Source organism: Copadichromis virginalis, linkage group LG8, assembly GCF_057382275.1.
Source record: "Copadichromis virginalis isolate Kocher_CV1m ecotype Utaka linkage group LG8, C_Virginalis_male_GT1.1, whole genome shotgun sequence".
Classification (NCBI taxonomy): domain Eukaryota; kingdom Metazoa; phylum Chordata; class Actinopteri; order Cichliformes; family Cichlidae; genus Copadichromis; species Copadichromis virginalis.
In genome coordinates this window covers 16,647,124-16,674,991 of record NC_140625.1, presented here as the reverse complement: position 1 = coordinate 16,674,991, position 27,868 = coordinate 16,647,124, and the positions used below count along the sequence as shown (strand labels likewise).

The 27,868-nt window shown below is 41.5% G+C and overlaps 1 long non-coding RNA gene across 1 annotated transcript; it reads left to right on the top strand.

Annotated features, from left to right (window-relative positions):
• The first annotated feature begins 1,003 nt into the window (after positions 1-1,003).
• LOC146703117 (uncharacterized) lies at positions 1,004-4,079 on the top strand. Its single transcript, XR_014921962.1, has 3 exons — positions 1,004-1,370; positions 1,509-2,230; positions 2,584-4,079. It is a non-coding gene; the product is annotated as an uncharacterized LOC146703117 (long non-coding RNA).
• The last annotated feature ends 23,789 nt before the right edge of the window (positions 4,080-27,868 follow it).

Here is a 27,868-nt window from a genome sequence, read left to right as displayed (position 1 = left end):
AATTAAGTCTCACATGTGTCAGCTTTCTTTTAATAGATACAAAATTATGGATATATACTGATACATGACCAGAATTGTAATATTTCTGACTGAGGCAAAACTTTCCAGATTCCAATCAAATTGAATCGGATCCTGTATCGAATCACAATGATTCTACAAATCAGTGACGATGCAGCCGTACTCAGCTCCCTAAGCATTTTCCCTTTCCAGTTCACAATCAATCCCACCCCTAGGTCAAAAATATGTATAGGACAATTGGCCTCATCTAATATTTTGTATGAACCTGTCCAGCTGTCCAGTGATTAAATGACAAGTAGATGGAGGCAGGACTCCACAGCAGGGGCATACTCCATAATGTGCTGTGCATTCTCATATGTATATTATATATATTGCTCACTTATTGTATTTACCAACATCAAGGAGTTATGAGCAGAGAAAGGCCACACCATAGTGCATGTTTAAATAGGGAAAGTTTATTGATCAAAATGTATTACGCAAATACGCATTACATTTTTTCAGCCCCCCAATCGAGAAAACAAAACCAATTACATGTTCAAAGCAACGGAACAGTGGCCCAATATCGGAGAGAACTCCACTCTTGAGTGAGCAGTGATGATTGAGCAGTCCGTTTTATTTTGCAGATTCAAGCTGCTCTTCAAAATATTCGCCACCAGATGTCACCGGAGAGGACTGTGTTGAAAAGCTTCGAGTAATGAACCATTTTTCAATACAAGCTTCAGTGCTTTGGAAAGCTTCATTTGGCCATCACTATGTATCACCCTTCAAGGACCTGCAGTTCAAAAAAGCGCCCCTCCGACAGCCAAACCCATCTGTTCTCTGATTGGATTGTTACATTTGTGATTGACATGACATTGACCAATCAGATGAAAGGAAGAAAAATAGGGTCAAAATCCGTAGTTGTAACTTGCAGGTTTTTTTTTTTCTAAGTCCACACACAAATCTTTTTTACGCACGCACAAATCTTTTTTACACACACACAAATCTTTCTTACACACACACAAATCTTTTTTACAAGTACAAAATATTTATGACCACATTTTGAGCCCATAAATGTCCACCTACTGTTACTCATTTATATTAAGATTTTAACATCTAGTTGGTATTGGTATGGCGAGTACAGAGTAGCCTTCAGTAATAGTAATAAATCACACAGCAATAGTACATTCATGTAGTTGTAAAGTATTCAGAATACATTACTTCTATAATCTTTGGTGGAATACATTTTAAAATTAACCTTTCCAACACTGTCAACAGGTTAGCACCTCATACCACAGTGCAGCAAAGCAATCTCATGAGCGCTGGGAAGGACAAGCCCAGAGCCCAAAACAGACAGTGCAGGAGATGACAAGGTTAGTAATTGTATAGTGAAAATTATACTTTGTTATCTTGATTGGCAAAAGAAAAGTAAATACAAAATCTGCTTCTCAAATTTAGGGCATTTCCAAGATTTTTTTTTTCCAAAACTTCTTCAATTTCTTTTATTACAGCTGTCCTGTGCCAGAAGTTCTGTTGACCCACAGTGAGAGGCATCATTTCAGAAACACCAGGAAGACTGAAACTCGTCGCCAGGATCAAGCAGGGCTCGTGATCTTCACCAGCAGCTCCCTCACAAGGATAAACCCAGCATTTCATGAACACTGATGGAGACCTTTGCTTTGTGTAATGTTAGAAGTACTCAGATAATCCTCAGAGGGTCTGGACTTTTACATAATATAATAGAATAGAATTCAACTTTGTTGTCATTGCACATGCACAGGTACAGGGCAACGAAATTCAGTTTGCATCCATCCAGAAGTGCTTTAGCCATGATTAGGGTTGCAAAATTCCCGGAATTTTCAAAGATGGAATCTTTCCATGGGAATAAACGGGAATTTATGGGAATAAACGGGAATTAACGAGAATTTATGGGAATAACGTGGGAATTTTCAAAATTGAAAGTTGGCTCTTCTTAGGGAACTTAAATATAGTTGAGCAAAGTATATTTTAGCATAATATTGACAAAAACAAACAAATGCAATTCAAATACACTTGAATATCCATGCCATTCCTTAATCACATGTACAGAGCACAAGCTTGCTGCATGGCTATTGAGACCACCTACTGGCACTGTGCATGCCTCCATCACATGTACACATGGACCACACTTTTGAGCCTGAAGGACAAAGAGTATTGAAGGCACACATTTGAGCCTGTGGACTTAACAAGTGAGGTAAGTTTTGATGATATTATGGGAAAATATATTCATTAAATGTTTAAATTGTGAATATCACATAAAATGTATTAATCTGGTAGATAGCAATCTGATAAGATGCTAAATAAAATGCTAGCATCTGATAAGATGCTAAATAAAATGCTAGCATCTGATAAGATTCTAAATAAGCCATAGCTAGTATAACATAAAGAAGATGCTAGCTTCCTCATTTGGCTGTTTTGTTTTGAAGATCATTCCAGTTGTTTAGCTAGCCTTACTATTTATATCTGTTTATTATCATATTGCAATTGTATTATTACGATCTCTTGCATTGCATTAGCATTTTTACAAGCTCTTGTTTTATTTTACAGAAAAATGCCACGTGCGCTATCTGATGTGTGGAGACATTTTACACCAGCTAATGTACAAGGGAACTCTGTATATATGTGTAAGTATTGTGATAAGACGTACGTGAAGAATGCCACAAAAATGTAGCAGCACATTGCAAAGTGGAAAAAAAAATTCCTCAAGGCCCAACACATGCAGCAGCCAGGAGTTCCACTCAAGGGGAAAATGAATCTGTTTCAGCTGTATCAGAGTCAGATACCCACTCATCAGCTCCTGGTCCCTCTGGCATCAGAGGATTCTTTGATTTTAAGGATGACACTAGCCAGAAAAACGCAGATGAGTGTTTCGCTCGTGCAATCTATGCAACTGGCTCACCCCTGATGCTGACATCCAATGTGTACTGGAAGAGATTTTTGAATGTTCTCCGACCAGCATGCATTCCCCCAACCAGACATGCATTGTCTACTCATCTACTGGATGAAGAGTTCAGTCGAGTTCAAGCAAAGGTGAAACAGACCATTGACCAAGCTGACTGTATTTCAGTCATTTCTGATGGATGGTCCAATATCAGGGGACAAGGAATTATTAACTACATAATCACCACTCCTCAGCCTGTGTTCTACAAGAGTGTAGACACAAAGGAAAACAGACACACAGGCCAATACATTGCAGATGAGCTAAAAGTGATCATCAATGACCTTGGACCAGATAAGGTTTTTGCACTGGTCACTGACAATGCAGCCAACATGAAGGTTGCCTGGGCACATGTGGAGGAGACCTACCCTCATATAACTACTATTGGCTGTGCAGTCATTACACTAAATCTTCTCCTAAAAGACACTAAAAACAATGGACACTCTGAATAAGAGAGTGAAGCAAGTTCTGAAATATGTTAAAGGCAAACAAGTAACTTCCGCTACATTTCTGTCAAAGGAAAAGAACAAGAGTACTACACTGAAGCTTCCCAGCATAACGCGATGGGGTGGTGTTGTTATCATGTTTGACAGCCTTCTGGAGGGAAAGGAGTCTCTGCAAGAGATGGCCATATCCCAGTCTGTAGGCATCGACAGTGACATCAAGAAGGTCATCTTGGATGATGTGTTCTGGGAAAGAGTATCTAGCAGTCAGAAAATCCTCAAACCTATTGCAGCAGCAATAGCGAAGATAGATGGGGATGGTGCCATCTTGTCAGATGTTCAGTGCCTTTTTGCAGAACTCAAAGAAGAAATCCAGACAATTCTGCCCACTTCCCTACTACTGAAAGCAGAGGAAACTGCTGTGGTCAAAGTCAGTGGAACAGCGGAGGGAGTTCTGCATGAAGCCAGTGCATGCAGCAGCATACATGCTGGACCCCAAATATGACAAGGGCATACTTTCTGGGGAAGAGATCAACGGTGCCTATGCGGTCATTACAGCCATGTCTGACCACCTGGGTCTCGATAAAGGCAAAGTTCTAGGCAGTTTGGCAAAGTATTGAACAAAGCAAGGCCTTTGGAAAGGGGATGGAATATGGCAGTCATGCCAGCACATATCTTCAGCCACCTGGTGGAAGGGACTATGTGAATCTGAGGCCCTTGCACCTGTAGCCTCCATCCTCCTCCAAATCCCACCATCATCAGCCGCCTCCGAGTGCAACTGGTCACTGTTTGGGAACACCCACACAAAGGTTCGCAACAGGCTCACAAATGTGAGAGTGGAAAAGCTGGTCGGCATTCGGGCAAACCTACGGCTCTTTGAGCCTGACACACAGCCATCCTCAACAAGGCTGGAAAGTGACACTGAAGAGGAAGACTCAGAGTTGGATGCTGAGGAAGTGGACATGTTGTTGGATGATGATGAGGTCCAGGAAGAGAGTATTGACTGAGCAAAAATGAGAAAAGAGGATTGCTTGAAGGAAGATTTGCATGTTTAATGGGACGTTTTGGAGGATAAGTGGCATTTTTCATTTAACCTTTTGAATGGGACTTTGTGGAGATTTTTGGACAGGGGGCATTTTTGAATGAGCGGGGTTAGGGGATGGTAATATTGAACTCAACATTTCTGTTTTTATTCATCCATGAAACAAGTTATTGAAACGTGTTCTATTCTACTGTACTTACAAATAAATCTGTTGAAATATCTGTTGAAAACATTTTGCATGGAGGTTTTCTTATGATTTCTGTTTATATTTATGCTTGGAAATAATATATTCCCAGTTAGTTCTCCTAAATTCCCATTAATTTCCATAATTCCCATTATTTCCATGGACAGTTTCCAATATGGAATATTTCCAAAATTCCCAAGCTTAACTTACCATGGAAATTTACCGGAAACTTTTCGGAAATTTACCGGAAATTTTCCGCCCCTTTGCAACCCTAGCCATGATATAGATATATTACAATATATATTAGCAATAATATAGATATGTAAGTATATTACAGAAATGGGTCTATTATGGTATGTTACAATGTACATGGTATGAAGTATGTTAAGAATATTCTATAACTATAAGTATGTACAGGCTGTAGTGAGTACAAACTATGTACAGGCTATGAACAGGATATAAATATGAAAAACTATACAGAAATCTGAGATATACAGTTATACAGAAATGTGAACTATGCAAGTTATAAAGTTGTAGGATTAAAAATTATCATATGTACAGAATGATTATTTACACAGAACTATACAGTAGTGCAGTTTAGGGCTGCCACAAACGATTATTTTGATAGTCGACTAGTCACCGATTATTTTTGCGATTAGTCGACTAATCAGATCATCATCCATTGGACGTAAAACGTACAGCTTATTGCACCAGCAGCATCTGCTCTCATATAACTATCATTAGCTTACAGCTTTAAGTGTTTAAGGTATGTGCTAACTAAAGATAAAGACAAGATGATAGTTTATTAAATTTTAATGAAGTTTGCAGATTGTTTCAGTTTAATAAACTCCTTGCTATCTAAAATATAACAGGACACCGGAGTAAATTCTCAGCATCTCACACTTCTGATAATCAGCTGTCTGCTTGACGTTTATTCAGCTGTGTAAAAACTAAAACTTTAATCTCAGCCAAACCGATTTACTCAGGAACAAATAAAATACTGAAAAAAGCCAAACAATAACATTTTAAGTTATCTAAGTGACTTATATATCATGTTTAACCTGAGTAGCGAAAGACGGCGGTGGGTTTGAAAACGATTTGCTGGGAGTCCGGTGTTCTCACGGCGCTAGTGAGCCTTGCCCCCGGCTCGCTATCGAGCTAGTGGGTAACAGAAGTCTCCGAAAACGTCGGAGCGCTTTCGAAAATATGCGGTGTCTTGATAAACTGAGCAGATATTTGAGGTTTACACAGCTACATTCCCGCCTGAAAATATGTTAAACGTTTATTTTGTGACCCAGAAAGAATAATAAGAGTAATATAAAAAGTAACTAGCTGACGCCATTGTTGGAAACTGAGCTGGGCCGCGCTATGAATTCTGGGAAAGAGCTTCTTCTTCTTCAGGGTTTAACGGCAGCTGGCATCCTTGTACATGCAGTGCTGCCATCTTCTGTTTCAGTCCGTTATTACACTCTTAAATCCTGCTACTTATTCCTGCGTCTTTTGGGATCTTACAAAGCTTCAAACGACGCGTCGACTATTAAATCAGTCGTCGACGATTTTGATAGTCGACGTAATCGTGACTAGTCGACTAATCGTGGCAGCCCTAGTGCAGTTAAGTAATAGCTATAGCTATAGTAATAGCTTTAAGTCCTGTAGAAAGTTAAATATATGTTGTGCTCACTGGTTACTCTGGTATGAATGACTCTGAATTACTTTATGATAAATAACACTATTGTCAAAAAACAGTGAAAGAATTCCAGATCACAAGTTTTTAGTTCAAATACAAGTAACAACCTTTGACTTTAATCAGGTTTTATTTAATTGTGTCAGAGAAAACATCATGTGCTCTTCATGTAGCTGAGTACATTCAGTGTTTAAAACAGAAGTTGTGCAGGTCTGAGATCAGCAGTTTTGTGAAACACCAAACTGAGGCACTATTAATGCTGATGTATAGTGACACAGTTACAGGGGTGATTAATCCTTTTGACTTTTTGTCTTTAAATTTATCAATAAAACAGCTGCAGCTTTCACTGACAGCACATGTGGTACTTTAACCTTTGTACTGTTTTCTTCAGTTAATTTTGGAGTTACTACAAAGATTGAAGATATAGGATGATCTGTCTGCTGTCACTGGGTGGTGCTGAGGTCTGAATCTGACGACAGCTCCTGTAGTCACAAACAGAACAGAATCATCACAAACTGAAATATAAAGTTTCTCTCAAATCTGAAATAGAGCTGATCCTTCTCCGTCCTCACACACTCGGGATCTGAAGTTGTTCAGTCCTACAGTTCTGCCGACAGCTTTTTATTTGTTTTATTTGTTTTAAAGGCCTTACTAACACATTTTCTAATATCATGTTTACCTTTGAGTTGTTGATGCTTTATAAATGGATATCTGCAAAGATGAGATGATGGAGCAGGTTTCAGTCGAGGTTCAGTCTGCTGCTGCATCCTGGTCACAACATACAGAGGTGTTATCAGCTCAGTATTGAACAAGAAATATTAATGTTTCAAATTATTTGTCCTAAAGGATGCAAGCTGTACAGAGCACTGCACATGTGACTTTGTGAACATAATTCATTAAAAATAATTTGGACAGTTTGTTAACCTGAATATTTGTAACAAACTCAGTAAAAAAAAAAAAAAAAAAAAGCTAAAAAAAATAATCAGGGGAAAATGTAACATTTTAAATTAAGCTGACAAGCGGAAGTAGTTGGTTTCAGTACATAAGTATTGGGCTTTGCTATTTAATCCGTAGCTATTGACTAATGAGGGGAATTTAAAAGTTGGCGTTAATGTCCTTCCACATGTGGAAAGCATGCTGCTGTTTGCACATATTTAATAATCAGCTCTGCACAGGAGCAGAAGCAGAGTCCAGCCTGTTGCTCTTACAGTATAATACTCATAATAAAAGTACAGTAACCGTGGTTAGTCACTGAGCAGCCCGGTGCGTTTCTCTTGATTTCTTTAGTCAGGGTAAATTCATTCACCTGCACGGGTTAGCTAAACGAACTTTACAAAACAAGTTTCCCCGACAGCCGAATGCTCATTTTAGCTAGCTAGGTCCTTAGGTAGCTAGCCAATGGCGTGTCCAGCGGGGTGGCCTGGGGGGGCACAGGCCACCCCCCCAACCAGACTGGCCACCCCAGGTGCCACCCCAAAGGCAAAACAATAAAATTCAATCAAATATCAAATGTCCGATTATGTTTTCACGGTGACGCTCAGATATCCGAGTGTAAGTGAATGCAGCATCGGCTTCTGCGCTATGTGCATCACGTTAGCAAAGGTAGGAGAGCCAAGCACGAAAGACGTCACTGCAGGAAACAATTTTTCGGTGAAAGAAAATGAGGACAGAATAAATGTCCCGGTAAGTAATATTAAGTTTGTTGAGTTTAGTAAACTTCGGCGAAATTAGAATACCAAGGAAAAAATAACACTTAAAGAATTATTGCAGCCGTGGAATATTTCAGACAGTATGCTACAGAGGGGAGCTAACATAAGAGTTATGAGTTATAAGATGTAATCTAAGTCGTAACATTGCTGTATGGAGCTGCAGATTTGGTTGCAGGTTAACATAGCTGGACTGGCCATCGGGCTTATTTGACTTATTTTTTATTTTTTTTGTAACGGCATGAACAATGAGAGGTGGTGGATTGGCCAGATGCAGGTCGATGTGTAGAAATAACTCCGTTGTTTGGTGGTGGCTATGGCGGGGCTTCCACAGAGGCAGCAGGTGGATGAGGGAAGGGGAGGCAGGAGGAGAGCCCCGAGGCAGCCGCCAGTCCGAGTGTCAGGTGAACTGAACTTCAGGTAAGAAGTTATGACCTGCAGTCTATCTGGGTCAGATATGAACTAAGTTTAGGTGGAGTTTATTTTCGTTGTGCTGACTTTTTACTGTCAGTTGCAATAACTCATACTGCGTTCTAGCCAGCTTGGAGTTTTTATACAGCTGTTCGGTTGCTATGATGTTACTGATAGTGAACTTTATTTTATTCATAAGGTTAGTTAGTAGAGTTGCCAACGGCTCCTTAAAAAAATGGAATGGTCCCTCAATCAGAGAAAATATTACACGTTTCGTATTGAGCTGAGAAGAGACGCAGTTTGTCCCGAACTTCAGCTAGAATGGAAAAAGACACAAAGCTGGATTTATTCTGTCTTTATGCTGCACAGCTGCCTCTTCTCTCATCCTCCCTCTCCTGTTGCTACTTCAATCATGAAACTGATCGATGATCAGCTGATCGGCTTTTCTCTCTTGTTTGTTTATCGCCCACTTTGCGCCAGAAAGACGAAACCAGCAGATGTCGCGCTAAACAACAGCAGCACGTTTAAGCTTGATCGGCTGTTGTTAGAATTTATTTAATATTAATTTCTAGTATCAGCTGATGTTTGCTGGAGCCACAGCTGTAAAGCTGCTGGTCATGATGTCGGTTTGGATATCTGGTGAGAGGGAAACGTGAAGACCACCCACCAGGATCCTTTTTTATGTAGCTGACAGCTGGTAACTGTGCAGGGGCGGGTCTAGCAAAGTTTTGCCAGGGGGCCAGGTAGGGCATTAACAGGGAAAGGGGGCACAAAGAAATACTTTTCTTTCTTATTCTCATTTAAAATATCTAGCTTTTATTAAATAATTATCTAAATCTTACAACCAAAGTTTTTATCTGACGTAAAATGTATAGAAATCATACCATACCAAAAAGACTGTACATCACTGTCACAACAGGGTTTGTTTTCATTCAAAGGCTTTATGGCTTTAATACCTGGTGGGTCGGTCTGTAGTCAAAAGGCCCGATTTTCTGTCCCAGTCCAGCCCTGCAGGTTATACTGGCAGTGTCACCATGCCAGCTGAATGTATTTCATCATCAGCCAGTGTTGTTCTTTATCAATATTACCAAAGTTTACCATAAGGCAGCATAGAAAGTATTTACTTGCTTTCAGGTTTTATTCAAATATTAGTCTTTTCAGTTGTTTCTCCACTTTTTTCCTGTTTCAAAATCAAACACCAGTTTGTGAGAAGATTATCTTCTTTTTTTAACAGGCAGAGAAAGTTTTGCATTGGAATGGCTAATTTGTCAATTGTTTGCTACAAATGTTCGTATTTTAATATTCAAAAATGTTTTTGCCCAAAACATATGTGCAGTATATGTCAGTAAAAATACTATGCAAATATTGCTGTCCTTGAATGCTGAGTAAACACTGACAAAGCACTGATTGTATCTCTTGTACTTTATCAACGCAGTATCTAAAAACTTTGCACCGTAGTGGTTAAAATCTCATTCTAATAAGAGTTAAAAGTGCATTTGGTTATTAGGTTTATAGGATTATTGAATTATGGTTAAGGGTTGGTAGAATTTTTTTTTAAAAACATTATCTGCCAATTAAATCTGCCACCCTTCTCCAAATCTGTGCCCCTACCTGGCCCCCCCAACAAAAATTTTCTAGACACGCCACTGACGTTCTTACATTTTATGCCCTTAATTGTTGTAGCCTGTCTAAATGCTGCTGCTAGTGGTTCGATAAAAATTACAAAAAGTGAAGGGGAGAGTGGGCATCCCAGTCTGGTGCCCCTCAGGAGACAGAAGCTGGAGGATGTCTGGTCATTTGTTCAGATATGAGCTGTTGGGGAGTTATATAATATTCTTAGCCAGTTTATGAAAGAGTTTCCAAAACCAAATTTGTGTAAAGTTACAAATAAAAATTTCCAGTTAACTCTGTCAAATGCTTTTTCTGCATCTAGAGATAATATTGTGGTATCAAAAGTTTTTACTGTATGAGTAGTCTATTAAATTAAGTAATCTACATGTGTTTGCTGATGAGTGCCTGCCTTTTATGAAACCTGTTTGGTCAGGATGAATTAAAAGGGGGGTTATCTTCTCTAATCTTTTTGAGAGAGCTTTGCAGATTATTTTGAGGTCTACATTTATAAGGGCTATTGGACGATAGCTTGAGGGAAATAAAGGGTCTTTGTCTGGTTTTAGCAGGAGACTAATGTTGGCAGAATTCACATTTGGTGGTAGTCTGCCATTTTCCTTGATTTCCTGCAACACTATGTGGAATACTGGTGCCAAAATTGTCCAGAATTCTTTGTAGAATTCTGCAGGGAAGCCGTCTGGACCTGGAGCCTTATTATTTTGCATACTTATCAGCGCTTCCTGGAGTTCACCTGGTGTCAGTGGCAAATCCAGTGCCATCGCTTGACTGTCTAGTAATTTTGGAAGAGTTACATTGTCAAGAAACTGATCAATTTAATTTTTAGATGGGTTTATTTGTGGTGAATATAAAGTTTCATAGAAATCCCTAAAAATGTTGTTTATTCTTCCAGGGTCATATATTGTGTTCCCAGATAAATCTTTAACAGCACATATATTGGTGTTTTTTCTTTATTTTGAACTGGTTAGCTAGAAATCGACCGGACATGTTACATGTTAAAATTCTGCAAGCGAAGTCTTTGTACTAGGAATTGTGTTTTTTTTAATTAATAATTTCATTTAATTCTAGTTTTGTTTTACGTATTTTGTTCATTATTTCTTGATCTTGGTCGGACGCGAAGGCTTGTTCTAAGGATTTGATGGTTTTTCTAGTTCCTGAATATTGTTTTCTTCTTTCTTTTTGTGTGATGAGAAAGAAATTTTACCTCTCATCACAGCTTTCCCTGCTTCCCATAAAACAGAAGCTGATGTGCAGCCATCATCCTCATGTAGCCTGAGAGGCACAGGATTGGGGCGGGCTCTCCATCTTGAACATATGTTCATACAAGGCAGCTCGTTTACCATAAATTGTATGGGTTGTTGCGAAATCAGTTTTACCCCGGTTCTTTTTATTCCTCGAGCATCCAGAGATGGCACCGGACTCAGTAGTCATTTTCACAAAATCTTTATTCATCTTTATTCATCTTCATTTAAGCATGCACTTCTAGAAGGGAAGATGAGGCTGGTGCCCCTCTGCAAAATCTTCACCCCTTTGTTAGTTACAGCCAGCTTTATAGAAACGTCCCCATCATAACCCCCCCCCCCCCCACACGGTGTGCTGCAAACTCTGTGTCTGTGTCTATGTGCACGAGCACATGAATGCCTACATGTGCGCGTTCCCGCGTGCCTATATGAGTGCTCGTGTGTGACTGTGTGCACATGAGTAAGTGTGCGTGTGGATGTGTGTGCGTGACCGTTAAAACACTGTGGGTGTAGGTAACCCCCTAGAGGTCATAAAACCCCTCTCACTTCCAGACCACAGGTATCCAGTTACAATGTTGAGACCCCCCCCAACCATACATCCTCTGGGGAATTTCCACTCAGCATTAACTCTTCTCTGTTTTACTTTCACAGCTCAAGTGGGGGAGGGGTACCCTACTCCTAAATTCACGACAGATTATATTGAGGGCAGTGTCAGTGTCTCTACAACAGTTCTACATTCTATGATAACACATTTCTAAACTCTACATCAGCTAAATATTCTACAGGTTGTACATTTATTTCTGCATATTTAGCAAAAATGTGCCATTTCTTCACTCAGTGAGGTGATGGTTAAGCTTCAGCAGCAGTTTGCTCTCAAGGTTCTTTCTGTGAAGCTGTAACTGTTTAGCAGTGAACAGGAGTCCTGCATGACTAAGAAGTCCTTCACATGCTCCAGATGCATGAAGAGCTGTATTGATTTTGATCAACAGCTTCTTGATGTGAGGAAAGCCATGCAATAGATCCATACCTCCAGTGAATGGACATGAAAGGTACCTCTCCAGCTCCACTGCTTCTGGCTTTCCTGACCTCATGGATCCATCATCTTAGTCTGTTAGGCTGCTGTTTGTGCTGGCCTCATCCAGCTCTGCGTCTAGGTGACGTCTGATGAAGTTGAGACCTGTGGAAAGATGTATGGTTTTCAAAAGAATTAGGTCTGGTCATTATAGTGCTGTATACACTGCCAAGCTGCAGATGTTTGTTTGGAGCTAGCCTCCAAAAGCTGGCCGTACACTGTGCGATTTTTGGCCCATTTTGAAACAATTTTTCAGTCGCACAACCGTTTTGGGGATCGGCCCGAGTTTTGCCTTAATTGTTTGTGCATTGTGTAGTATACATGAGGCAACGAGCAGTTAACACCTCACGACCAGCTCCCAATCATCAATCGTATGGTCGCAAGATAATCAAACCTGTTTGAAATCCTGTTGCCTCTCAACGCAGCCTCTCACACTGCGCATGCACAAACACAGAAATGAAAGTGACAAGGTGGAGCAGCACGGCAGTGCAGCGTGTGATCCGGACATGGGCAAGCTCATCCGAGTACGTAAGCGTAGAGCTGCCACCGGGGCAAAAGAAAAATACAGCTATATCACGTTATAACAAGTTTATTGTTCTAACAATATACTTTTCATGTTCGTGCAATATACCTTTCACGTTTGAACAATATAATATCACGTTCGTACAATATAATATTTATACTGTACGAACGTGATAATTATGTATATTGTAATAATGTGATATTATATCGTTCAAACGTGAAAGGTATATTGTACTAACATGATAGTATATTGTACAAACGTTAAAAGTATATTGTTAGAACAATATATTTTTCACGTTATAACGTGATATAGCTCTATTTTTCTTTTGCCTGGGTGGCAGCTCTACGCTTACGTACTACGCTTACGTATCCGAGGCTTTTCAATGTGGCCTCACAAAATTATCACTACAACAACCGTGAAAAGAGTTGGCTGGACATTGCTGCTCAATCACAGCTGCCTGGTCAATGTTTTTCATTAGTAATTGAGCAAAGTTGATGGTGGTGGTGTGTGTGCGTCTGTAAGACAGAGAGAGGAAGAGCGAGAGACAGATTTTGTATGATAAGCTTCATGTTATGGATGCACAGTTTGAGCACTCAGGTCACATCAGAGCATCAGGCCGTATAGTGTGAGACCCTGCATCGTGACCTATGAACTTCTAACCCTTGCGATTCAATTGTACAGTTTGAGCAGGAGCTGAATAACGCAACTCAAAATAATCACACAGTGTTTGCCCAGCTTAATGTAGACTGTTTAAACTAAACAAGCTGCTGGGGGGGGGGATTCCGACCCGCATGTATTTGCATATATTATAATGCTGACCAATGACTGGAGAAAACGACGCGGCTGCGGTCACGGACAAACTCTCACGTGTCTGTTCGGGAATGGCAAATGCCGAGAGGTCCAGCATTTACATTACCGACTATTTCAAAGTGACAGCCTGAGGTGTTCTTCAGTAAATTGGACTACCGGACAGGAGGACCTGAGGCCCCACCGCATTATTTTTGGTAAGTTAAATGTGTTTGTAAGCTAATCCGTAATTTAGGTCCTTAGCTAGCTACAGTGGCGTGTCTAGAAAATTTTTGTTGGGGGGGCCAGGTAGGGGCACAGATTTGGAGAAGGGTGGCAGATTTAATTGGCAGATAATGTTTTTAAAAAAAAATTCTACCAACCCTTAACCATAATTCAATAATCCTATAAACCTAATAACCAAATGCACTTTTAACTCTTATTAGAATGAGATTTTAACCACTACGGTGCAAAGTTTTTAGATACTGCGTTGATAAAGTACAAGAGATACAATCAGTGCTTTGTCAGTGTTTACTCAGCATTCAAGGACAGCAATATTTGCATAGTATTTTTACTGACATATACTGCACATATGTTTTGGGCAAAAACATTTTTGAATATTAAAATACGAACATTTGTAGCAAACAATTGACAAATTAGCCATTCCAATGCAAAACTTTCTCTGCCTGTTAAAAAAAGAAGATAATCTTCTCACAAACTGGTGTTTGATTTTGAAACAGGAAAAAATTGGAGAAACAACTGAAAAGACTAATATTTGAATAAAACCTGAAAGCAAGTAAATACTTTCTATGCTGCCTTATGGTAAACTTTGGTAATATTGATAAAGAACAACACTGGCTGATGATGAAATACATTCAGCTGGCATGGTGACACTGCCAGTATAACCTGCAGGGCTGGACTGGGACAGAAAATCGGGCCTTTTGACTACAGACCGACCCACCAGGTATTAAAGCCATAAAGCCTTTGAATGAAAACAAACCCTGTTGTGACAGTGATGTACAGTCTTTTTGGTATGGTATGATTTCTATACATTTTACGTCAGATAAAAACTTTGGTTGTAAGATTTAGATAATTATTTAATAAAAGCTAGATATTTTAAATGAGAATAAGAAAGAAAAGTATTTCTTTGTGCCCCCTTTCCCTGTTAATGCCCTACCTGGCCCCCTGGCAAAACTTTGCTAGACCCGCCCCTGCACAGTTACCAGCTGTCAGCTACATAAAAAAGGATCCTGGTGGGTGGTCTTCACGTTTCCCTCTCACCAGATATCCAAACCGACATCATGACCAGCAGCTTTACAGCTGTGGCTCCAGCAAACATCAGCTGATACTAGAAATTAATATTAAATAAATTCTAACAACAGCCGATCAAGCTTAAACGTGCTGCTGTTGTTTAGCGCGACATCTGCTGGTTTCGTCTTTCTGGCGCAAAGTGGGCGATAAACAAACAAGAGAGAAAAGCCGATCAGCTGATCATCGATCAGTTTCATGATTGAAGTAGCAACAGGAGAGGGAGGATGAGAGAAGAGGCAGCTGTGCAGCATAAAGACAGAATAAATCCAGCTTTGTGTCTTTTTCCATTCTAGCTGAAGTTCGGGACAAACTGCGTCTCTTCTCAGCTCAATACGAAACGTGTAATATTTTCTCTGATTGAGGGACCATTCCATTTTTTTAAGGAGCCGTTGGCAACTCTACTAACTAACCTTATGAATAAAATAAAGTTCACTATCAGTAACATCATAGCAACCGAACAGCTGTATAAAAACTCCAAGCTGGCTAGAACGCAGTATGAGTTATTGCAACTGACAGTAAAAAGTCAGCACAACGAAAATAAACTCCACCTAAACTTAGTTCATATCTGACCCAGATAGACTGCAGGTCATAACTTCTTACCTGAAGTTCAGTTCACCTGACACTCGGACTGGCGGCTGCCTCGGGGCTCTCCTCCTGCCTCCCCTTCCCTCATCCACCTGCTGCCTCTGTGGAAGCCCCGCCATAGCCACCACCAAACAACGGAGTTATTTCTACACATCGACCTGCATCTGGCCAATCCACCACCTCTCATTGTTCATGCCGTTACAAAAAAAATAAAAAATAAGTCAAATAAGCCCGATGGCCAGTCCAGCTATGTTAACCTGCAACCAAATCTGCAGCTCCATACAGCAATGTTACGACTTAGATTACATCTTATAACTCATAACTCTTATGTTAGCTCCCCTCTGTAGCATACTGTCTGAAATATTCCACGGCTGCAATAATTCTTTAAGTGTTATTTTTTCCTTGGTATTCTAATTTCGCCGAAGTTTACTAAACTCAACAAACTTAATATTACTTACCGGGACATTTATTCTGTCCTCATTTTCTTTCACCGAAAAATTGTTTCCTGCAGTGACGTCTTTCGTGCTTGGCTCTCCTACCTTTGCTAACGTGATGCACATAGCGCAGAAGCCGATGCTGCATTCACTTACACTCGGATATCTGAGCGTCACCGTGAAAACATAATCGGACATTTGATATTTGATTGAATTTTATTGTTTTGCCTTTGGGGTGGCACCTGGGGTGGCCAGTCTGGTTGGGGGGGTGGCCTGTGCCCCCCCAGGCCACCCCGCTGGACACGCCATTGAAGAACGTAGAACATAAAATCAGTCTCTATGCGGATGATGTGTTGCTTTTTCTCCAAAACTCACAAACCAACCTTTCTGAGGTAATTACTCTAATAAACTGGTTTTCAAGAGTTTCAGATTATTCAATTAACTGGTCAAAATCTACAGTTCTTCCAATTAACTGCTCCTTCCATAATTCCTCTTCTGCCCCACTACAATCTGGATATATTAAATATTTAGGTATTAATGTCTCTCCTAAGCTTTCAGACTTAACTAAATTAAATCACATCCCACTTCTAAAGAAAGTAGAAGGTGATCTGACTAGATGGAAATCCCTACCCATATCACTCATGGGAAGGGTCGCCACTATAAAAATGATGATCTTGCCAAAAATAAATTACTTATTTTCGATGATCCCGAACAAAGCATCACAAGATTGGTTCAGATCTCTGGATTCGTATATTTCTAAATTCCGTTGGAAAGATAAATCCCCGCGTATCAGCTTAAAAACGCTACAAAGAACCAAGGATAGAGGAGGATTAGATCTGCCTAATTTTCAACAATACTTCTTAGCCAACAGGCTTCAGTTCATCTCAGGATGGTTAAAACATACCTTCTTAGATGAGCCCTGGCTAGATGTTTAACAGGCACTATGCAATAATCTAGAGACCTAACATTTATCAGCTCAAACATCAAAAGACATGAATGCTTCAAAAGCATCAACATCAGTTCTTCTCTGACAGCATGGTGGGAGTTTCTAAAGATAACGGAGTCTTCATTAATCCCATGCAAACGTACACCTATCTGGAATAACCCTGACATATTACAAAACAATAATATGATTAATTTTCCAGAATGGAATTGTAAAGGAATTAAATACTTAGAACATATATTAGAAGGAACAGACTTTATTCCATTTGACAGACTAGTTATACAATATGGGATCAACAACAAAAGATTTTTAGAATATCAACAAATTAAATCCATAGTAAAAAAAGAAATTTAAACCGGGTCAAATTGAACTACAAACACCACCAAGTGTGGTACATTTTCTTACTCTTAAATCCCACAAATTATTGTCTAAAATATACAGAACACTTTCTAAAACAGATGAATTAATATCACTTCCTATTGCAAAGTGGGAAGCAGATTTATCAGTAAGCTTAGACCAAAACTTCTGGTCTCAGATATGCTTAAAAACTTTTAAATTGATTAGAAATCCCAGTCTGCAATTAATGCAATACAAAATACTACATAGAGTGCACTATACAGGTCATCGGATGTTCCAGATGGGCTTTACATCTTCCAACAACTGCTCACACTGTCAAGGCAATACACCAGACTATTACATCCACGCTCTTTGGTTCTGTCCACCAGTGCAGAAGTTTTGGCGTGGGATATGTGAAGACTTATCAAAGTGTCTGAAATGTAAAATTCCAACTTCCCCTTTAGGGTGCTTGTTGGGCAAATTGGATGATGTCACTACAGAAACTAATACAGTCCACATGGTTTTTACTGCCCTATGCATTGCCAAGAAAACGGTCCTCATGAACTGGAAAAATAAAAATAATCTTAATTCTAGCCAATATAGAAACCATCTAATAGATCACATTAGTCTCGATACAGCCTCTGCCACCACATTAGATCAATCCCTCTGGGCTCCTTTAATCGGCTCTATCACCTAGCGGGGGTGGGGGGTCGTGGTTTGGTCCCACCTTCGCCATTGTGGTTGATATGGAGGTTGGGATGGACGTAGGGCGTCTGGAGAATCCCTAGGGACGTTATACCTGGAGGGCTTAATCCGGGGGTTGTGGTCATAACCTGGTTAGTGGCCCTGGTTGCTCTTAGAGGGTGTTCTCCTTGTGGCTGCATGCAGCAGGGCTGGGGGAGGGTCTGTGCTGGCGGACGTAGGTTACTGGCCTGGAGGCTGGCTGCCCCTGAGTGGATCCGGGGCAGGCATGGGGGCTTAGGGTTCGGGGGTGCTTCGCCTCCGTGTTAGGCCTCTGGCTGGGCCTTGGGGGCTTCGGTCCTTGTTGATGTGTCACTGAGGTTGTGGGCTTGGCGGTGCTGCTGCTGTAGGCCCCGGTCTGGATGGGCCTGGGCTCCCTTGCCTTGGTGGGAAGGTGGGAATGCATGTTTGTGTCTGTGTGTGCCTGTTTGTCTGTGTCTATATGTCAGGTCGGGTCTTAGACTCCACCTCTCTGGGAACTCCCTCAGGGGGCATCAGTGCGTTGGTGGTTCTTGGTGTCCAGGGCTGGGCGCTAAGGTATGTACCAGCTCACTCCCGGTGGCTACTTGGCGGGGCCTGGCACCTGTTGCTCGGTCAGGCCTCTTCTGTAGGGGGCCCTCGGGCCTTCGGCCTCTGGGCCTGCGGCTCGGTTCATTCTGGCACAGCTGGCTGCCGGCACAGCCGGCGGGCACGCCTGTCCAGCCCCCTCTGGCTTCTGCTCCATGGCTACTGGGTGACCCCTCATCTGGGGCTCTCCTCAGCTCTTCCCAGGAGGGTGGCACGGATGCCCCTCCGGTGGTCCTCCTTGGGCTCCCGCACTCTGGGGCCTCTGGATGTCTGGAGCCTGGATCTCCTCCATGCATGCTTCATGCCCTGGGCGACAGGGCTATGGCTCTCTACACACTCTAGCAGAGCGTTACATGGGGAAACCTTTTGAATACAAGCACGCTAATTCACACAGGTGTGCACACGGGTGTTCACTGTTCATAGACATAAACTACACCTTTCTTGGCTGCTACTTCAAAGCACATTGTGCGCTGTCTGTCCTGCGTGCTGCACAACAACATTCAATATTTAGTATTTACTGCTGCTTACACTTAGCTAGATTAATGCGATGGTGTTGTCAGGAGGTTGATGTGTATGACGCTTGGCGTTCAGTTGAGGCGGGGAGGACTCGGAGCCTAGGCTCAGCTGTCTTCCAGCCGCCCTCCTGACGAGGGATGGGTATCGTTTAGGTTTTATCCGATACCGGTGCCAAATCGGTACTTTTGAAACGGTGCCGGTGCTCAAACGGTGCTCAAACCGGTGCTTAAAGAATGGAGAACACAAAATTGGTCCAAAAACCTCTCATGTTCAGCTGTTTTTTGTAAAAAGATAACAATGTTAGCCTTTTCTGCAGCTATGGGGCATATATGGTATCACTCTTGGCTGGAAGCAGTGCTTAAACAATGGAAAAAACACAAACTTTGTCCTAAACCTCTCATGTTTAACTGTTTTCCACTTTTTCTTTGGTCATTTTAGCCTTTTTGGCCAGGGTGAAGGGAGTATCTGCCATCAAACAAGAAGACAGCTGCATGTAGCTATGATGATGTTTGCTAGTTCACCTTACATGCATTTATGTAATAACGTGGTTAGCCTACTCAACGCCTACAAGTTTCACACAAGACAGATACAAACTTTATAAGATTTATATGTATCTTTTCCATATGGGTGGGCCTAGTGGCCAGCACTGCTGCAGGCTGTGTCTCCTGGACTATTGCCCGCGCCTAGCCGGTTCTTACGCCAGTCGGACCTCACTACGTCTGACGGCTCGGCCAGGGGTTGATAGTTCTCTGGCCTGCGGCACTGGCTCACTGTCTGGCACATTGCACAAATGTGCGGGTCTACAGTCCCGGCAGGGCCCGCTCAGTGAGCTGACCCCCACCTGCGAATCACAACCCTGGCTGCACTGCAGTGCCAGGCTGTCTTCCCCTGGCGTGTTGCCCGCATTTGCCAGCTTACGCGCCAGTTGGACCTCGCTGCGGCGAGTGAGCGTTCTCCAGCCTTTTTAGCTGGATTCTCTCTGGCATATCAGCTGCTGCAGCCCCTGGCGTATTGCCCGCGCTTCGCCGGTTCACACGCCAGCCGGTCCTCGTTGCGGCTCTGTGGTTGGATGGACCCTTTGGGTCGCATCCCTGCCTAGGCCCTGCATCTTGCAGCTGTACTGCTGGTGTGGGATGTGTTCCCCTGGCGTACTGCCCGCGCTTCGCCGCCACACACGGCAGTCGGACCTCACTGTGTCTGCTACGTCAGCTGGCGGGCGAGTGTTCTCCAGCGCGCAGCGCTGGCTCTCTGTCTAGTGTGTTGCCCCTGTGTCGCGGGTCACATGACCAGCAGGTGCCCGCTCAGTGAGCTGACGCTTCCCGACTGTCCAGTGTCTCATCGGGCCCACTCTTGCTGGCCCCCTGTCTACAGACGGCGCAGAGTGGCTGCTATACTCTGGTGACGAACCTTGGGTTGCTCCTCACTTGGGCCCTCAGTGGCCTGAGCCACTAGCACCTCCCCTGTCGTGGATGGTGCAGGTGCTCTACTCCTGGGACAGGCGCTGGGCCTCATCCTACGTCGGCCATCCACTGAATGGCCGAGCTGCTGCGACGGGCTCTCCCTCCCTGGCACTGTGTCACTGCCTAGTGCCAGGCAGGGATCTGTTGTGACTTGACTTATCCAGCTGGCGAATCCGCCTTCCCTTCTGGGGCATCATTCGCATATCATAGCCAGCTGCTGTGCTCGAGTGGCTTGGTAGGCTGTGTTGCCCTGGCGTTTTGCCCGTGTTCACCAGCTTATACGCCAGTTGCACCTCGCTGCGCGGAGTGGCATTCTCCAACCTAGTGTAGCCTGTTCTGTCTGGTGTGTTGCCCGCAGTGCGTGGTTCACAAGGCCAGCAGGACTCTTATCGTTGCTTGAGTGGGGCGGCTTCTCGGCTGTGACCGCAGATTAAGCTGCCGCCGCTGCTGCTACAGCTGCAGCTGCAGGCTGTGTTGCCCTGGCGTATTGCCCGCGCTTCGCCGGTTTACGCACCAGCTGGACCTCGCTGTGTCTGATGCTCAGCCAGCGACAGAGTGTTCTCCAGCCTAGTGTAGCCTGTTCTGTCTGGCGTGTTCCCCGCAGTGCGCAGTTTACAAGGCCAGCATGGTTCCTGTCATTGCTTGAGTTGGACGGCTTCTCGGCTCTGACTGCAGCTTAAGACGCCGCCGCTGCTGATGCTGCAGCTGCTGCTGCTGCAGGCTGTGTTCCCCTGGCGTATTGTCCGCGCTTTGCCAGTTTACGTGCCAGCTGGACCTCGCTGTGTCTGATGCTCAGCCAGCGCCAGGCCGGAGAACACTCAGGCGGTTCGCCCGTTGCATGTTAGCCGGGCCTCGCTGTGTCTGATAAGCCAGCTAGCGGTTGTGTTGTGCTTCTTGCATGCACCCATCATTCGATCAAATTCCAAGTGTTATCAAGCCAAGCCTTTTTTTGTTCCTAGATAAAGTTTTCATGTCTTATACGTGCCACTGGATCCTCAGACAAAAGAGCACAGGCGTTGTTTATGATCAGTATGAATCAACATTTTACCACTGACATGTTCACTGATTGTGAAACGTGACAGCAGAGATGGCACACTGTGTGCAAAATTCCAAAATTGAAAATGCTTTCCTTATGAATCAATGCATGTGTAAAGTGTAGAAGTAAATTTCTATGTCATTTAATACACAAAGAGGTGTTTAGGAGGGTTATAGAGTTAGTTATGTACCCATTTGGTGGTTACATGTTTTGATATTTACATGTTTGCACATTTGAATGTTCACACCTGCACTTTCAAACCAGTTATAAGTATGTGTTGAATCTACCTCATTTTTTTCCCTGCATTTGTCCGAATATAGGATTTCCTGGCTTCTGAGTGACCAGTGAAGTGTCATGAGGACTGTATACAGGAAGTGTTTTTGTTGTTGAGGTGTGCGGTTTGGCCGGTCAGGAAGCCCGTGATTGGATGGGAAACACTCAAATCAAAACACTCTTGTTGTTTTGATTTGCTACATAAATACATTTTAATTGAATTGAATTGAAATACATTGAATTACAAACTCTAACTCCTGGAAAACTGAAATTGCTATTTTAAGGTCTACATTTAAAGTATTTTATAGTACAAAGAATGGTGGATTGAATATTTTTTTATTCACAGAAGGTGATATTTTTTGTGTCTTTGTAAGCTTTGTAAGTGGCTGCATACTAACTTTTCCTTGTCTTTTGTTTTGTTTTATTTTGTTGTAAAGAACTTCACGGTCTCCAGGATGGCTAAACAAGTTACAAGATATCTGCTTCAGTTACTGCACTCAAGCAGATGGATAACAATTTAAGGTAAAATAGCACAAAATCCTGATCCTGTTTCAAAACATAACCCATGAAACGTCCTGATGCATGTGTAGCAGGTTGGAAAAGGCTACATGTTTATTTTTGTAAGAAAACCAATTACCCCCTTATTTTTGGTTTATTATTGTGATTATTTTGACATTGTTATGCGTTGCCAGACCATGGTTATATTTCATTATGCCAGTAGATGGTGCTCTTGCACTGCTGTGGAACTACCAGAGAGACTCTACAGCAAGCCTATTCAAATGGCGGCCCGCGGGCCAAATGCGGCCCAGAAGCAACCTGCGAGTGGCCCTGCCTGTGGTCCTGGCAGAAACACAGAGAAAACGCAAAAAATTAGTTAATTTAAAAAAAAATAAAAATTCCTACAGCGTAGTGTAGACTGTGAATGCAACACTCCTAGTAGCCTAGCAATATTTAACCCACAATGCACCGTGATGTAAACATATTAAACAATCATCGTAATATATGATGTGACAACAGCATGTCTTTCTCACTCCAAAAGCGCAATATTGACAATGAAAACTGTCTGTTTAACCCTGCCTGGACTGACAAATACTTATTCATTTTACCGAGTTTAATAATCTTACAACCGGAGTTGTACTACCATGGTGAGGGTCCTGTACAGCCCAAGAGAGAGCTGCAGCAGCTTCCCTTCGTGTTTGCTTCTTGGCGAAGAAGAAAAGGCGAAATACTGCATGCTGACCGTGGTGGATGCGGTGAAAAGTGATGAAAAATTAAAGTAAGTGTGACATCTGCTATTAAAAACGTACCCCTGTCAGACAGTTCAAATATTCGTAGAGTTGAAGTTCTGGCGTCAGACGAGTTTGAAATACTGTTAGATGACCTGAAGAAAACTGATGTAATGTCTATAGCAGGAGGTCACTGACAGAACTGATAATGCACAGTTGTGCGTATATGTCCGTTTTTTGGATGGGAAATTGATTGCTTACTACCGTTAGAGGGACACACGGCTGGCGAAATAATGTTTGAGAAGATTTCAGCTCTTTTTGAGGAAAATGGTCTGGATATGAAGCGTGTCTGTATACTTGTGACGGATGGGGCTCCATCCATGGCAGGAAACGTGAGTGGTCAGCGAAATATTTATTTTAATTTGAAAGGAAATTATCAAAATGTTTTTTTGTTATTATTATTATTATTTCAAATGTGCAAAAAATAGTTTAGTTATAGCTCCCTTTTTTTTTTAAATGGACCTTTTGGTGTGCATTTGTGAGAGGTCACCAGATTTACAGGGGAATAGGAATAAAAAAAATACTTGTTTTTCAATACAGTTGTGTGGGTTTGAAATTGATCATGATCTGCTGCTTACTGGCTTCAAAAAAATATCTGGCCCAGATAAATTCCTCGGTTTGAAAATCTGGCCCAACTAACTTCGTAGTTGAATAGCCATGCTCTACAGGGTTCGTACGGGTGCTTGAAATCCTTGAAAATGCTTGAATTTTAATGTTGTCTTTTCAAGGTTTGAAAAGTGCTTGAATTTCAGATGTGGTGCTTAAAAGTGCTTGAAAACGTAACTGTATTTCATTCACAATAAATAACTATCTGATTGAATAGTTTTCTTATCAGATAGAGAAATAAAATCAGTCAAAAAATGTAAAAGCAAAATTTCCCCATCTCAGCTGCCTTGCGTCTGTTTCAATATGTGACCCCGCCCCTCCCTCGGACAGTCGGGGATGAGTGCGCTAACATACCTGTAGGTTGCTGTTGATGATGTTGATGAGTGTTTGATGGAAAACGACAATGGCGGAGTTTGCGCTCTCCAGTCGCGTGATAGGTGAGTCCTAGTAAATAATTTTCCAGTACGTGTACGTTACACATGCTATTTTTAAAATTATGATTATTATTTTGCTAGCTACCAAACTCGTTGGAGAAATGATTGAAATGCACTGAGTGTGATGCAGTATGGCAGCGCTATCATGGAATATTCTGTGAACTTAGCTAACATTACTTAGCAGTAATATGAGTTAATTTACTCAAGTGAAAGCTTTAAACATTAGCTCGATACATAACTAGCCAACTTAAGGCTTTCTGATTAACCCTCTGGGGTTGACGGACCCAGAGTCTCCATTTCAACTTGGGTCGAACGTGCGGACTTCAAACTATATACCAGTTTTGTGTTGATAGGCCACGTAAAACCGATGTTTTTTGTTTTTTTCTGAATAAAACAGTGGCGTTTACTCCGGGAAGAAACGGTAAAAATGGCGTTTTCCAAGGAGAGCGCTAGCAAACACGCTTTGCTTGTGAGTGAAAAAAGAAAAAACACTCCTTTCCTATTGGTGGAAAAATGTACCATGTCGACCAATCAAAAAATGATATGGCAACATGTGCAATTTGGTCGTTTGGGAAGAGAGGGAAGTTTTAGGAGTGACCGGCGAGAGAGAGAGAGAGCGCGAGTGAGCGAAAGAGAGAGAAAGCGAGTTTTGATACGTGAGAGATTTGTGACGTTTACCATGTTTGGAGTCAAGTTAGTGTGTTGTCTTGTGTAGTTAGTGTGTAGTGTAGTCGTTGTTTTGTTTTGTGTGTCAGTTCTACTAGTGAATGTCACAGTTGCTGCAAAAAAGCCACCAAAGGCAGATTGCAGTGTAAATGCTGAGTGACACACCTGCTGTCAGACCTGCAGGTTTATCCCTGTGCTGTTCTCATCTGTGTTATAGTGGACACAAACTATTTTTTGGAGTTGCATAAATAATTTGTGTGCCTTCTTATTTGACGCAGAGCACCTGATTGTTCTGTAAATAGTTTTAAATGGTTATATGAAAAACATCTGAGCCTTGGCTGCATTTTTAGGTAAATAGTACCATATAACTTTGTTTGCAAAACTTGTGCATATTTTTAAAAAATGTATAATTTCTATTTGCATTTTAGAGTTATGAAAATGATTCCTTAAACATGGTTGTGGTTTTTACAGTCAAAAATATCACTTTCTACTCGTATTTTAAATTTTGTCTGAATATAGATAAATTGTGCTGACACATTATGTCAAAATGAGTAAATAACAGATTGGCAAGATAAACAGTTTTTAAAGGTGAAATATAGAGGACAAATCAAAAGTAGTCAAAAACAGTCAATTATACCCTGGACCCCAGAGGGTTAAAGGCTAAAAGCAAAGTTGTCACCAAGTACTTTTTATATTTGTGTGTATTGCTGCAGCTTTTTTGAGTATTAACTTGGTGAAATAATGGTAATATGAGGGATCGATCCATATGGTCACAAAGAATAGCCACATGTTTCTGTGATACCAAAGTTCCCCGGCTTTCATTCAAAATGTGTTTATCGTCAGCACCGACACATTAAACTACTTAAACAATCAGTGCTGTTCTCCATGCCTGTCTGCCATGATGTTATTAGCACAAACACTTTAAAGGTGATCATTTAGGACTTCAGCAATAATACAGACAGCAATGTAGTTAGCAATAAAACTGTTTTATTGGGAATTAACTTAAAAAAACAAACAACAAACAAACATCTGTCTCCTATTTTTTGTCACACAGGAAAGAAGCATCAATATCTGATGAGAAGACTTATTTCTTTTTTTTTTTCCTTTTTTTTTTTTTTCCCCAAAAGGAGAAGAATATCTCTAACAAGTTGATTTGTTCACATTTTCACATCTTAATTTTTAAGTGAAATGTGCATTTTGAGTTTATACACTATGTATATAAGGTGACCGTTTCCTTTTGCAGTATTTTTGTGTGGTGTGTTTTTCTATGTCTTAACAAAACGGGAACAAAGGTGTCTTTTTACATGGTCTTACTGAGGTGATGCGAATTGAAACATGCATTTTTATTTTATTTTATTTTATTTTTTTTTTTTTTGGTAAGGGGACGGGGGGGGTTTGCTGGAAAAGCTTGAAAAGGGACCTTGAAAAAGGCGTATGAACCCTGACTCTAGCTATAGGATCTGTGCATGCGCAGCTCAGAAATAAATGAGCTCCGGCCTGAGCAGTACGCTAACTTCGGTGTCCTCTCTATTAATCCGTAGGTACTGACATACAAACTTTTATGTTACCGAATTGGTTCCTAATGTCATGTAAGTTGAGTAGCAACTGTTCGGCCATATTTTGAGATGATTGTGTTGATGTTGTTTTGTGGTATTATGTTGTAATGAGTATTGTTGTGTCATCTGCATAATGCTATAATGCTACGTAGCACTATAAGTATATGCTATGACGATGGCAACCTGCGACTTCAGAAAATGTGTTGTAGTGTTTGTTTTAGTGTTAGCCAAGCAGTACTGAGTACATGTGTTAAGGGGAAAGCTTTTCGTTGGTGAAACAACGTTTGCAGTCGTCTGCCGCCATGTTGTGTTGCGTTCACGGGACGCCATGTTCAAAAGTAATAGCGTATATGGCGCGAGTGTGGGGAAAGGTTGTGTGAATGTGAGATGGGTTATTTTGGTGTTGTTATGCTTTAGCCATGTTTTGTTTAAGTTGTGAGTATGTAAAGTTATTTTGACTTAGTTTGTATTTATTTTACTTTTGAGAGAATGCTATTTGTAACTTTATTTTTGTTTATGAACTCTGTTATTTTATGGGAAGAATGCATGGTCTAGTGTGATTTGTATTGTGTATATATTGCAGAAATAAATGAGCTCCGGCCTGAGCAAGACGCTAACTTCGGTGTCCTCTCTATTAATCCACAGTTTGCTCATACTTGGCTACGCAGTGCTCTCTAGCCTGTGTGCCGCTTGCTGCCGGTCCAGATTCCCCTAGGTCTGGTGCCGGTAACACATGCTCAATCATCCAGGTAAGTAAATGCCCAAAAGTTGATTCTGTTCATCTGGATGTAGCGTCTTCAGTGGGAGAAACGTTTTGTCACTCATCCAAGTATTCAAGATACCATAAGTAAAAAACAAAAATGTGGGCCTTGTGCAGGTTGCGCGGCTCCTTTTGGGTACATTCCTCCTTTCATTCTTTCATTTTCATTTACTGAGAAATGAAACTAATATCAATCACATAGTAATCATAATCATCACATAATCTTTGCAATTTATCAGAATAAACAATAGCTTTGATAGGAATAACATGAAATGTCCTGGCAGCAATGATGACAATGGGATGTGGATAATAATTGTTTCTCTTATGTATTTAGGTCAGCAATTATTGCACAGCATTAGCCTACTTAGAGTAAGAACAGGTTTAAAGCTGTGTGCAGGCTCAACCTATTCATTACTCCACCATCAAGTTGGCTTTCACCCAACCCAATAATTCCTGGCTTCCCGTCAAAGTTCACCCAGTGCAGTATTTACACATCTACAGTTCCAGCACTCATATAATTAAGATAAGATAAGATACCTTTATTAGTCCCACGAGTGGGAAATTTCATGTTAAGGCTGCCGACCTATTGCACGCAATGGCGGCGCCATCTTACCCTCCGACCATACATACATTACACAAAAACATCACATGGGGAAGACAATTAGA